The following is a 12473-nucleotide window of genomic DNA, read 5'->3' as shown; positions in this document are numbered from 1 at the left end:
CAGCAGTAATGGATTATACAACATACATCCTGTAAAATTGTAGTAACTATGAAATCTTTTCCTCTTCTCTGATCACTCAAGGAAAGCAATCCAAAAGGTAGTTGTATATTTAAAGGAAAGTGAACAAGTGCATCAATAACAGAGTGGTTGTTATGCATTATTCTCAATCAGGACAGCAATCCAGGCATTAGGTAGAAGTTAGCACTGAGTTTTGTGATCTGCCTCATTTGTCAGTTAAAGTTGTAAGAAAGGATATCTCTGGGTGCTGCGGTATCAAACCTGAAATTGTTTTTCTTGTCAAAGATAATTGGAGTTTAGGTCCTTGTTGCATTTTCCTTTTAGAGAGAAATTATAATTTGAAAATTTTGCTTGATCTTTTGTGGCATTGTGTAGGTTAAGTGGCAGATGAGTCACTTACACTTAGCTGTCTTTGATTCAGTGTAGTTGTTTATCTACCTCTTGTCTTCTATCTCTATCACCTCCTCATCTCTTACTCTTACTAGAATCACTCTTTTGCATTTCACAATCCTTTCTGGATTTAGTGCAACGGGGCAAAAACTGAAGGATGTCCTTGATGGGTAGCTATCTTTCAAAATAAAAGTACAAAGTTAAAAATCACACAACATCAGGTGATGAAGGAGCGGCATTCCGAAAGCTAGTGCTTCCAGTTAAACTTGTTGGACTATAACCTGGTGTTGTGTGATTTTTAACTTTTGTACACCCCAGTCAAACAATAACACTTCCAAATCAAAAAGAAGAATAGAACTGTTGTTCCAGGTGCATTGGTTAATATTTCTCTTTCAATCACAAAATCCGTTTGTCTGATCATAATCAGATCCTTGTTTGTGAGGGCTGAATTTTCCCAACCTGAATGATGTGGGAACTAGCAAGTCATTTGGAAAATATGGCAATGTATACATATTAGATTCTAGATGACCAGGAAAACAAGTCTGATGGTGCACCCAAGGTTTGAATGGCTTAACAAGAACCTTGTGAACAAGTATTGATTGTGGATGACACCAAAACTGGGAATATAATGGACAGTGAAGAAGGTTATCTAAGAGAACAGTGGGACTTCATCGCCTGGAGCAATGGCCCAAGGAATGGCAGATGGAGATTAATGCAGATATATGCAAGGTGTTGCATTTTACTAAGACAAACCAGGATAGGACTTGCATAGTTAATGGTAAAGCCATGGGGAGTATTGCTGAACAGAGAAACCTAGAGGTGTGGGTACATAGTTCCTTGAAATTGACAAAGACAGACTGGGGAAGAAGGCGTGTCATGTTTGCCTTCATTGCTCAGTGAACATGCAAGACATTGGTAAGGCCACATTTGGAGTGCTGCATAGAATTCGGGTCACCCTGCTATTGGCAGGATGTTATTAATGTGACAAGGATGTTACCAAGACTAGAAGTTTCATGTTAGAAAAAAGAGGCTTAGAAAGATTGGGACTGTGCCGTCTAGTCCAAAACTAGAGGGCATAGGTTTAAGGTGAGAGAGGAAAGATTTAAAATGGATCTGAGGGGCAACTTTTTTTATGCAGAGGGTGGTGCATATATGAAATAAGCTGCTAGAGGAAGTGATTGAGGTAGTATAATACAACATTTAAAAGACCTTTGGACGGGTGCATGGAAAACAAAGGTTGAGAGGGATGTGGGCCAAATGCAGGCAAATGGGAGCTCGTTCAGTTTAGGAAACCTGGTCATTATGGACGAGTTGGGCTGTGTGCCTCTATCATTCTAAGCCTATTTACATGCTTTAACATCTTATCCTGTTCTTGCCTCATTTATATGCAGTTTGCTATTCACCCTTGCAGTGAAGAAGACTAAATGGTGACAGTTTCCAGCCTGTAAGTCAAAGCAGTACTTTGTGACTCCAGCTCGCTGATTGCTCCTCATGGCCTCCATCTTATTCAGCAGTCTCCAACATCTCAGGGTACACTCTACGGTGGTGATCACTAGCAGTCTTCCATAGAAACGTTGACAGTAGGCATGGACTAGTCTTTCTGCATCCCTACAGCACATTTTAGACAATCTTAGAATATAGCTCCTTGACATTTTGCACTATAATGCTGTTGCCAGCATTGCATACAAGTACAGACACCCTTCTTTTGGATTTGAGCAGGATGCATCTCAGGGCTCGTCACCTGCTCTGTTAGCACTCACTCAATATACGGCTACTTGGATGCTCGCAGCATCCCTGCTTTACCTTGCCTTTGTGCATTGCTGCATTATTCAGAACTTGAAGAGCCATCGTGCTTATATCTTGCTTTCCCTCTTAGTGCAGACGTAAAACCAGGCAGCTAGTCATGGTTGTCAGTGGTGATCAGTTAAGGGGGTGAACTTATGGCTTTATGATACCAAACCAAGTTAATCTCACACATGAAGGACATGTTAGCATCTTAAATGGCAAGCAGACTGAATGTGTTTCAGCTTAGGGGCCATGTCTGAGAGTAGCATTCCGTTAAGTCAGTGGCCCTGTTGCCTATCAGGGAGTACTAGCACAATAGGTAGGACATTGTCCGATATCAGTCCAGGACTTTTTAGGGCAATTGAGGTCAGGAGTCTTATGCCTTACAGTCGGGGAAGTAGGCAGGGATCAGCCCTACAGGTCCAGTGCAACCAGTCAGGGTATTAGTGGTAAGTCATCTGGGAGCTGCACAATCGGTCAGGAATTGGGCCACAGCTGGGCCTGTTTCTCCAAGTCGCTTAGAGGGATGGGTCGTGGTCAGTATTGAACTCTGACAAGATGTTATGCTATGCTGAGCATTGGGAATAGAGTAGCAATTCTTTAGGGTTCAAGCATGAAATGGTACTCTGTTCATGCTGTCTCTGTATTGAGACAGATGTACAGCATGGAAACAGACCCTTTGGTCTAATTTATCCATGCCAACCAGATATCCTAAAATATCCTAATCCTATTTGCCAGCATTTGGCCCATATCCCTCTACACCTTTTCTATTCATATACCCATGCCTTTTAAATGTAATTGTACCAGCCTCCACCACTTCCTGTAGCAGCTCATTTCATACACTCGCAACCCTCTGTATGAAAATATTGTCCCTTAGGTAGCTTTTAAATTTTTCCTCTTTGAATTTAAACCTATGCATTCTAGTTTTGGACTCCCCCACCCTGGGAGAAAAGACCTTGACTATTCACCCTATCCATGCCCCTCATGATTTGTTTGCTATTGGCTGTAGTTACTATAACGTTTGATCAGATAAGTAATGATGCAAAGTAAAAGTGCATTTACAAATATGAACTTTCATTTCCAGTGAAGTTGCATCCATTTCATCGAAATATCCTCAGTAGTTTTTCTTTTTAATTTCCCTCCCGTTATGTGCACTGTGAAGGGCTATTTGTGGCTGACCATGATTTTCCCGACTCAGGCGAATGACTGTGTGGAGTTTGCACGTTCTCCCCGTGTCTGTGTGGGTTTCCTCCGGGTGCTCCGGTTTCCTCCCACAGTCCAAAGATGTGCGGGTCAGGTGAATTGGCCATGCTAAATTGCCCGTAGTGTTAGGTAAGGGGTAAATGTAGAGGTATGGGTGGGTTGCGCTTCGGCGGGTCGGTGTGGACTTGTTGGGCCGAAGGGCCTGTTTCCACACTGTAAGTAATCTAATCTAATCTAGTTCACAGCTGGGCTTTAAATATGATGGTGACAAAGACATCCCAGAAGTTCCTGGCAGTGGAGATGACTTCTGCTGCTACCAAGCATAAGATAGTGTGTGAGAGAGATGCCATTGGGTCAAGTGTGGACATAATTCTCTATTCCTTACCTCATTATATGAAATAACTCATTGTAACTCAAGAAGAAAAAAACCTCTGTGGAACACCCTGAAATTGGCACTTGGCCAAATTCAACCCTGGGAGTTTGCTGTGTCCAAATGAACTGCCACATTTTCAAAACTACACCAGTGATGACAGTTTAGAAGTGCTTCACTAGCTTATAAACAAGATATCATAGGTTGTAGGAAGTATTTTATAAATGCGAGTTTGTCTTTCTCCCTATCTTGATGAAAATTTTGTACCCTTTTGAATAATTCACTTGAGAATTCATAACTCATTTAAATGTGTATGGTGGCCTCTAGGCAAGGAAACCAAAATCTCAAAAGACAAGTAATATACTTCAATTAAAACATAAACAAATATTTAAAATTTTGGATTGAAAAGTACATGAGTGTAATGAGTTTGAATTGTTACTGTAATTGAGCATTTTGATGATGCTCAATCTGCTTTGGCATTTCCAAGCTTCAAATAAACTAAGCTTAATTTCTACTTGTACAATTATTGTAACAGAATCAAGATCTTATAGTGCAGATGAGGGCACAATGATTCGCCAAGTCATTCTTCTTGTATTTGCTCTCTCCATTCTCTCTGCCAGCCAATAAGATAATATTAATTCCCAATGTCTCCCCATCTCAATTTGGTAGGGCAAAAGGTATTTGAATATCAAAATTAGTTGCAACCCAGTAGTGGCAGGGATTGCAGATTTTCCAATAACAGTTGTTTAATGATATATATTCATGTTTTGTTCATCCATGAATAATTCTGCTAATTGGTCACTTTTTAGTGGAAAATTGGAGTTCCTTTTATAGAAAAAAATGTAAGATGATAATTTGCATATCTAACCCTTTTTCCAGAAAAGCAGGCAAGTGGGAGTAGTTTAGTATGGGGATATAATCGGCATGGACTAGTTGGACCAAAGGGTCTGTTTCTGTGCTGTAGGACTCTATGGCTCTATAAAATATATCTTAAAAAAAAGGCATCTAGCATCACGAAGATCAACTAAGCATTACAGAATTTCTAGCTGATGTCTTCCTTAGAATTCCAAGCTACTTTGTTAATGTATTTTTGATTGGATTAATTTGTGAGATCTCAAGTTTTAGTTTATTGTTATTGCTTTGTATGGGATTTTAGCTCTGTTATATGTATCTGACTTGCCAGCAAGCATTCTCGTGACTGGTATAACCTTTATCTGTTTCAAAATACAAACTTCATCTTTTAAAAGGTCTGATTTTAGCACAGTTTGATGTATAAAGCTGTTTATTTCGTAAATCATTAAAAATACTGTTTGGAAATTACCTAATCCTCAAAAACACAACTCAATTGACTATTTAATAGCTGAGGTGAGTAAAGAATGAGGGTTAACCATCTATCCTGGCAGCCCTTTGTATTGAAAACAATCTGTGACAGTGAAGAAGGTGGAATGCAATAGGATCTTGATGAACTGGCCAGTGGGCTGAGAATGGCAAATAGAGTTTGATTTAGATAAATGTGAGGTGTCGCATTTTGGTAAGACAACCCAGTTGTCTTAACTTAATGGTTGGGCCATGGGGAGTGTCGTCAAACAGAGACCTTGGAGTGCAGATACATAGTTCCTTGAAAACATTTAAAAGACTTTGGGACAGGTACATAGCTAGGAAAGGTATAGAAGGTTATGGGATAATCATAGACAAATGGGACTAGTTCAGATTTGGAAACCTGGTCAGCATGAACAAATTAGGCCAAAGAATCTATTTCCATACTGTATGAGTGTTAATTTTTCTCAACCTAAGCGATTGCAGTATTGGGGAATAACAGATTATTTTAGCAGCAAATCGAACAGGTGCTAAAATGATAAGGTTAGTTTATTGTTTTGAATATCTTAAATCTGAGTTGGAAAGCATCAGGTGCTATAAGAAGTTGAGTTTGTTCAATTTAAGGAAGCTGGTTTATATGTATGTCTTCTAAACCTTGAATCACCTCTCAGTTCTTGGCAAACAGACTAACTTTCCCTTTTCATTTTTTTTTGTTGTTGTGTGTACCTCCAAGATCCGAGAGTGGCAGCAGCTTAAGCCAATGTGTCAGCAATGCGGGAAGCTCCCAGCAGATGAAATCTGAGAAAAGCTACTAACGCTTTTAATTTGTTGTTTATAAACTAATATTTTCCATAGTAGGCATCAGTTTAAGAATCAATTGAAAAAATTGTTACATGCCAGTATAAATAATCCCTTCCTTTTACCTGCTATTTGCCAGGTATAAACTGAACGTTTGTCTGAGAGGCATCTTCAGACATCTACTTTTAATTTCTGATCATCACCATTTTTGTATCAGCAAATTTCCAGTATATAAATGTTAATGTTAACTTTTGCCATTATAAATTCTGTTGTTTACGCTTATAATAAAAGTTGCTTTTACAAATTTGCCATTCTACCTGCAACCTCTGACTGATGAGGATGCTGTAACAACAACTTTGCATGTTTCCAACTCCCTAGCCTATAATGTAGCAAAACCTCTGTGCAGAAACTGCTTCTCAAATTCTAGTAAGTTGTGCTGTTTATATTTAATTATTTATTATCTGTAATATAAAATCAAAGTATATAAAAAAAGCACTGCACTTATGATTCTGAAATGAGTGGATGCAGGTTTTTTTGTATCTGTGTATAATAATTTAGACTACTTTTAGGGTGGCATGGTGGCTCAGTGGTTAGCACTGCTGCCTCACAGTGCCAGGGATCTGGGTTCAATCCAGCCTTGGGCAAATATCTGTGTCGAATTTGCATATGCTCCCCATGTCTGCATAGGTTTCCTCCGGGTGCTCCGGTTTCCTCCCGCAATCCAAAAACATGTGCATATTGGGTGATTTTGCCATGCTAAATTGCCCGTAGTGTTCAGGGATGTGAAGGTTACGTGCGTTTATCAGGGGTAAATATCGGATAATGGGGAGTGGGTCTGGATGGGTTACTCTTTGGAGGGTCGATGTGGATTTGTTGGGCCAAAGGGCCCGTTTCTGCACTGTAGAGATTCTATGATTCTTTCTTTTAACTTGTTATTCGTGCCTTTTAGTCTCGGTCATGTGAAATTATCATGAGTTTATACACCTGGACTGAACTTTACCAGACCTCTAGGGGCAAGCTAAATGTTGGAATAGGGGTTCTGCACGGTGAGGGAAATGCCAAGGGCCCCCCATTGGCTTCTCAACACCACAAAGTTCAACAGCAATAGGAAGGATGATCTTTGCATTAAAAGACCAATTGAAGTTCTTAAGAGGAAGATGCTGTCGAAGTAGCCTTGTCAGATATTGCAGCACATTTTTGTAGATGGCATACAGTCATTACGGTTGTAGAGGGGTTAGATGTTTGTGGATGTGGAATCAAATGGTCTGCTTTGCCCTGGGTGGTGTCAATCTTGTTGAGTGCTGTTGGAGCTGCACTCATTCAGGTAAGTGGGGAGTATTCCATCACACTACTGATTTGTGCCTTGTAGATAGTCATAGAGTCATACAGCATGGAAACAGACCTTTTGGGTTAACTTGTCCATGCTGACCAACTTTCCCAAACTTATCTAGTGCCACTTGCCCATGTTTGGCATGAATTCCCTTAAACCTTTCCTATTCATGTACCTGATCAAATGTCTTTAAATATTGTAGCTGTCCCTGCATCCAACACTTGCTCTGACAGTTCATTCTACATATGAACCACCTGCTGTGTGGAAAAAAAATTGCCCTACAAATCCCTTTTAAACCTCTCCTCTCACCTGAAAAATATGTCCCCTAGTTTTGAACTCCTCCACTTAAGGTGAAAAGCAAGATTCTTTTCCCTAATCTGTGTCCTTCATGACTTTATAAACCTTTATAAGGTTACTCCTTAACCTCCCACGCTCCAGTGAAAAAAGATGATGGATGGGCTTTGAGGAGTTAGGAACTGAGTTTCTCACCCAAAGGATTCCTGTATCTAATTGGCTCTTGTGGCCATTGTATTTACATGGCTAGTCCAGTTCAGTTCTTGGTCATTGGTAACCACAGAATGTTGATAATGGGGGATTGAATGAAAGTAATACCATGGAATGTTAACTGGCGATGGAGAGATTTTCTCTGCTGGTGATGGTCGTTGCCTGACACTGTGATGTGACTGCTACTGGCTGCTTATCAGCCTTTGTATGGATATTACCAGATCTTGCTGCATTTGGACATGGACTGCTTCATTGTCTGAGAAATCATGAACGATCCTCAACATCAAGCAATCATCAGCGCACATCCCCACTTCTGATCTTATGATGGAAGGTAGGATCTTGTTACAGCTGAAAATGGTCGACCCTAGGATATTCTTCTGAGGTCCTCCACAGATCAACAAGCACCACTATCTTTGTGTGCTATGTTTGACTCCAACCTGCAGAGTCGCCCTGATTCAGATTGAAATATTTTGTTTCGTTTATTGTAGGATGTTAATAATTTTGATAGAAATTGTATATAAAATAAGTTGAAGAGGTATGTCAATGGAAGCCTCAAGGAGATTAGAGGTTTTGCAAAGAGTGCATTTGTGAACTATGATTCTGTACATTACTATGTTGTAATTCCTAACTATGTGAATATGAGTGGGTTAACTCCAAAGCTTCTGTTAGCTTACTTATATTTTTATGGTAGTGCCAACTCTATTCTTTTAGATTAACAATTGAAATTCTTTCACGTATGTTGAACAATCCCTCAATTGCTTTAAATATCTGAGTGGTTTTTATGAGTTGACTATTTTCTAACTGTAAAGTCATCAATTTACTTAGAAGCAACTGTTTCGTTTGTTTGTTGTTTGTGTAATCTAACATTTAAATAATAGCCCTAAAAATGGAAAGAGAATGTAAATGCGTCATATGGACTAACTTGATTGAATTCTTAAATTCTTCATCTTGGTCATGGAGCCTCCAGGTTGTCCCACTTGCTTTGATAGCTCATCTTGATGATTACTTATTTTTTGGTGCCTTGGTGGTTCATGAGGGCAGGAAGAAAATGAGCTGTGCTCCAGAGGTTCTCATTTTGGCTTTTGGTGTCAGTAGGTGACTGTAGCAGGTAGGGTAATAGTTACTTGTTTGGATGCACCTTCCCTTGAAACAGCTGGAAAAAATTTTGAAGTAAAAAAAAACTGTGTCTAGGCCAGCCACTGGCAAAATATGACAGTAGACAATAGGTGCAGGAGTAGGCCATTCTGCCCTTCGAGCCTGCACCACCATTCAGTATGATCATGGCTGATCATCCTTAATCAGTATCCTGTTCCTGCTTTATCTCTGTAACCCTTGATTCCACTATCCTTGAGAGCTCTATCCAACTCTTTCTTAAATGAATCCAGAGACTGGGCCTCGCTGCCCTCTGGGACAGAGCATTCCACACAGCCACCACTCTCTGGTGAAGAAGTTTCTCCTCATCTCTGTCTTAAATGGTCTACCCCGTATTTTTAAGCTGTGTCCTCTGGTTCGGCACTCACCCATCAGTACACAATACTCCAGGTGTGGTCTCACCAGGGCCCTGTACAGCTGCAGAAGAACCTCTTTGCTTCTATACTCAAACCCTCTTGTTATGAAGGCCAGCATGCTCTTAGCCTTCTTCAGTATCTGTTGTACGTGCATGCTTGCCTTCATTGACTGGTGTATAAGAACACCCAGATCTCATTGTACTGCCCCTTTACCTAAACTGTAATTTCCTAACATCCTTCTCACATTTCACTCTGCCACCCAGGTTAGTATCATCAGCAAATTTGCTAATGTTATCACTAATACCATCTTCTATATCATTAATATATATTGTAAAAAGCTGCGGTCCCAGCACTGATCCCTGCGGTACCCCACTGGTCACTGCTTGCCATTCCGAAATGGAGCTGTTAATCACTACTCTCTTTGTTTCCTGTCAGTCAACCAACTTTAAATCCATGTTAGTACTTTGCCCCCATTACCATGCGCCCTAATTTTGCTCACTAACCTCCTATGTGGGACTTTATCAAAAGTTTTCTGCAAGTCCAGGTACACTACATCTGCTGGATCTCCCTCGTCCATCTTCAGAGTTATATCCTCAAAAAATTCCAGAAGATTAGTCAAGCATGATTTCCCCTTCATAAATCCATGCTGACTCTGACCTATCCTGTTACTACTATCCAGATGTGTCCTAATTTCATCCTTTATAATAGACTCCAGCATCTTTCCCACCACTGAGGTCAGACTAACTGGTCTATAATTTCCTGCTTTCTCTCTTGTACCTTTCTTAAAAAGTGGTACAACATTAGCCACCCTCCAATCTGCAGGAACTGATCCCGAATCTATCGAACTCTGGAAAATAATCACCAATGCATCCACGATTTCTCGAGCCACCTCCTTCAGTATGATAGTCTGACCAGCCAACAGATGGTCATGTTGCATGAGGAAACATAAATAAGTGTTTGTCACCAAAAAGAAGCACATGCTCCTCAGATATCCAGGAAATGTGTTTGTATGCTATGAATGTGTCACCCCAACCATGACGAGTGCACTTGCTGTCTTCTAACTGTTGCTGTTGTTCCTTCCCATCATCCAAAACAGCAGCAGAAATGGCATCTTGAAGTTAAGTGCTTATGTTTTGTGTGTGAAGCAAAAATGAAATCGGCAACAAGTAAACTCCAAGCTTTGTTAAAGAAAAACCTGTGGAAATTGAAAATGACACACAGCTTACAATGGTCTGCTTAAATTATGCACCTTTTTAGGGGAGAACTTGCAAACTCCACACAGTCAGTCGCCTGAGGCGGGATTTGAACCCGGGTCTCTGGCGCTGTGAGGCAGCAGTGCTAACCACTGTGCCACCGTGCCGCCCACTAATAATGTATCTGGAGCCCTCACGAACCTCACTAGATTCTATTTAATTAATTGGCTATGACCGATGAATTTTACATTCTTAAAAATAATTATACTGCTCTTGACATTTTTGGACTCCAAATGGATATACAAATGCTAACAAAGGACTACATTAAAAAAAATATAGGAATTGAGCAGGAACACAATGTAAAGTTTTCAAAGGAAGTTCTTAGTGACTCCAAAGAAGTGAGGGTAATGTCTTGTTGGAATGTTACGTTGAATTTAATTAAATTATTTTTTGCATATAATGTTACAACAGTCTCTCGCTGTTAGTCACATTTGTTGACTATTTGTAATTGAATTCATCCAGGTGAACATGATTTTGTTTCAATCCAATTGCTCATGAGATTTGCAGATCACCACTTTCAGGTTAATATTGAATGCTGCATTTCAAATTTACACCCATTTTGTGGGCTCCAAAGCATAAGAGGGCAGACAGGATAACACCTTTTACAGTGTGGCTTGATGCTCCATTTTTGAGTTATCCCAAATAGGTTAAGAATAGTTTGAAGTGTAAGCTCCCTTCCTAACAGTACTGTAGACATAACTACATGATATGAACTCCAGTACTGAGGGAGTCCTACACTTGAGGGTGTCTTTCAAATGAGATGGTGAACTGAAACTCAATCTGCCTGATCTGGGTGGATGGAAAAGATCCTGTGGCAGTATTTCAAAGAAGACTGGGATTATTTTGGCATCTTCGCTGAAGTGAAAGCCTCAACATTGTAAAAACAACGTATCTAATCATTATTACCATGCTATATGTGGGAACTTACTGTGTGCAAATTGGTTGCTACATTTCCCAACATCAGTTAGGTAAAACTCTGATGATACTCTGTATCGCAAGCCAGCAATTCAGCTAACTGACCCTCTATTCCTGACATTACAATGGTGGTGATGCTTTTAAAAATACTTTTTAGCTGCACACTGCTTTGAGAATTTCAGCAGTGGTAAACAGCACTGGATGAATGCATTTTTAATTTTCATTTGTGGATGTGTTGTGGAAGTTAGAGAATAACTGGTGTATTATAATAATAGTAATTATGACAGAAGCAAGTAAAACATATTTTTGAATCACACTCGGAAAGTGTCAATTGAAAACAGAAACTGAAAGTGAAATTGTTAAGCATCCTTTTGAAGACATTTATATATTAGATACTATGAGTAATTTGTTTATAATGATATTACAACTAATTTTAAAAGTATAATACTTGAAGCATAATGCTTCATGATCCTATGGAAAATTTATTCATTAATGAAGTAGTTTCTTAATGTATAGTTGCTAATTTATAATAATTGAAATGATGGATATTAGTAATAATACAATTTTTACTTGAAAAAAGGTTTATGACAATGTCTTGCAACTAATCTCAATTCCTGTTTTTTATCATTGCATACACATCTTTTTGTCATTCACTTTGATGCCACATTGAGTTTGAATTCAAGGTAGACTGGGTGAAGTGTAGGTAAAATCAGGAACTATTTTCAGGCTTCAACTTTAAAGAAACATTGCTTGTTGTACATTAATACTACAAACTGCTATACCTGTTAATTATAGGTTTACTAAACTCTAATTTTGTGGTTGCATTAATTGAAGACTAATTATCGTTTTCACATACTCATGTCCATGTGCTCTGAGTATCTTCCAGTGTTGTTCTTGTGTATCACACATCTAGCATGTTCTAATCCTACCCGTACTGTGTGCCATTTTATGCTCAGTGAGGTGCAGCTCCATGACATCATCACAAAGTTGCTCCAGGTCCCTGAAACCATTGGACAGTTGTGGGATTGGAATTTATGGTCCTCAGCAGCCCTCAGTTAATTAAAACCCCAAAGTGAGCAATT

The 12473-nt window shown here is 39.5% G+C and overlaps 1 protein-coding gene across 2 annotated transcripts in view; it reads left to right on the top strand.

Annotated features, from left to right (window-relative positions):
- Nucleotides 1-12473, top strand: part of sfmbt2 (Scm like with four mbt domains 2) — a 214939-nt gene that overhangs the window by 98978 nt on the left and 103488 nt on the right. The gene's annotated exons all lie outside the window — the stretch shown is intronic.

This window comes from Hemiscyllium ocellatum, chromosome 23 (assembly GCF_020745735.1).
Source record: "Hemiscyllium ocellatum isolate sHemOce1 chromosome 23, sHemOce1.pat.X.cur, whole genome shotgun sequence".
NCBI classification, from domain to species: domain Eukaryota; kingdom Metazoa; phylum Chordata; class Chondrichthyes; order Orectolobiformes; family Hemiscylliidae; genus Hemiscyllium; species Hemiscyllium ocellatum.
Note: the sequence above shows the minus strand (reverse complement) of the source record. Positions and strands in the feature narration are given on the sequence as shown.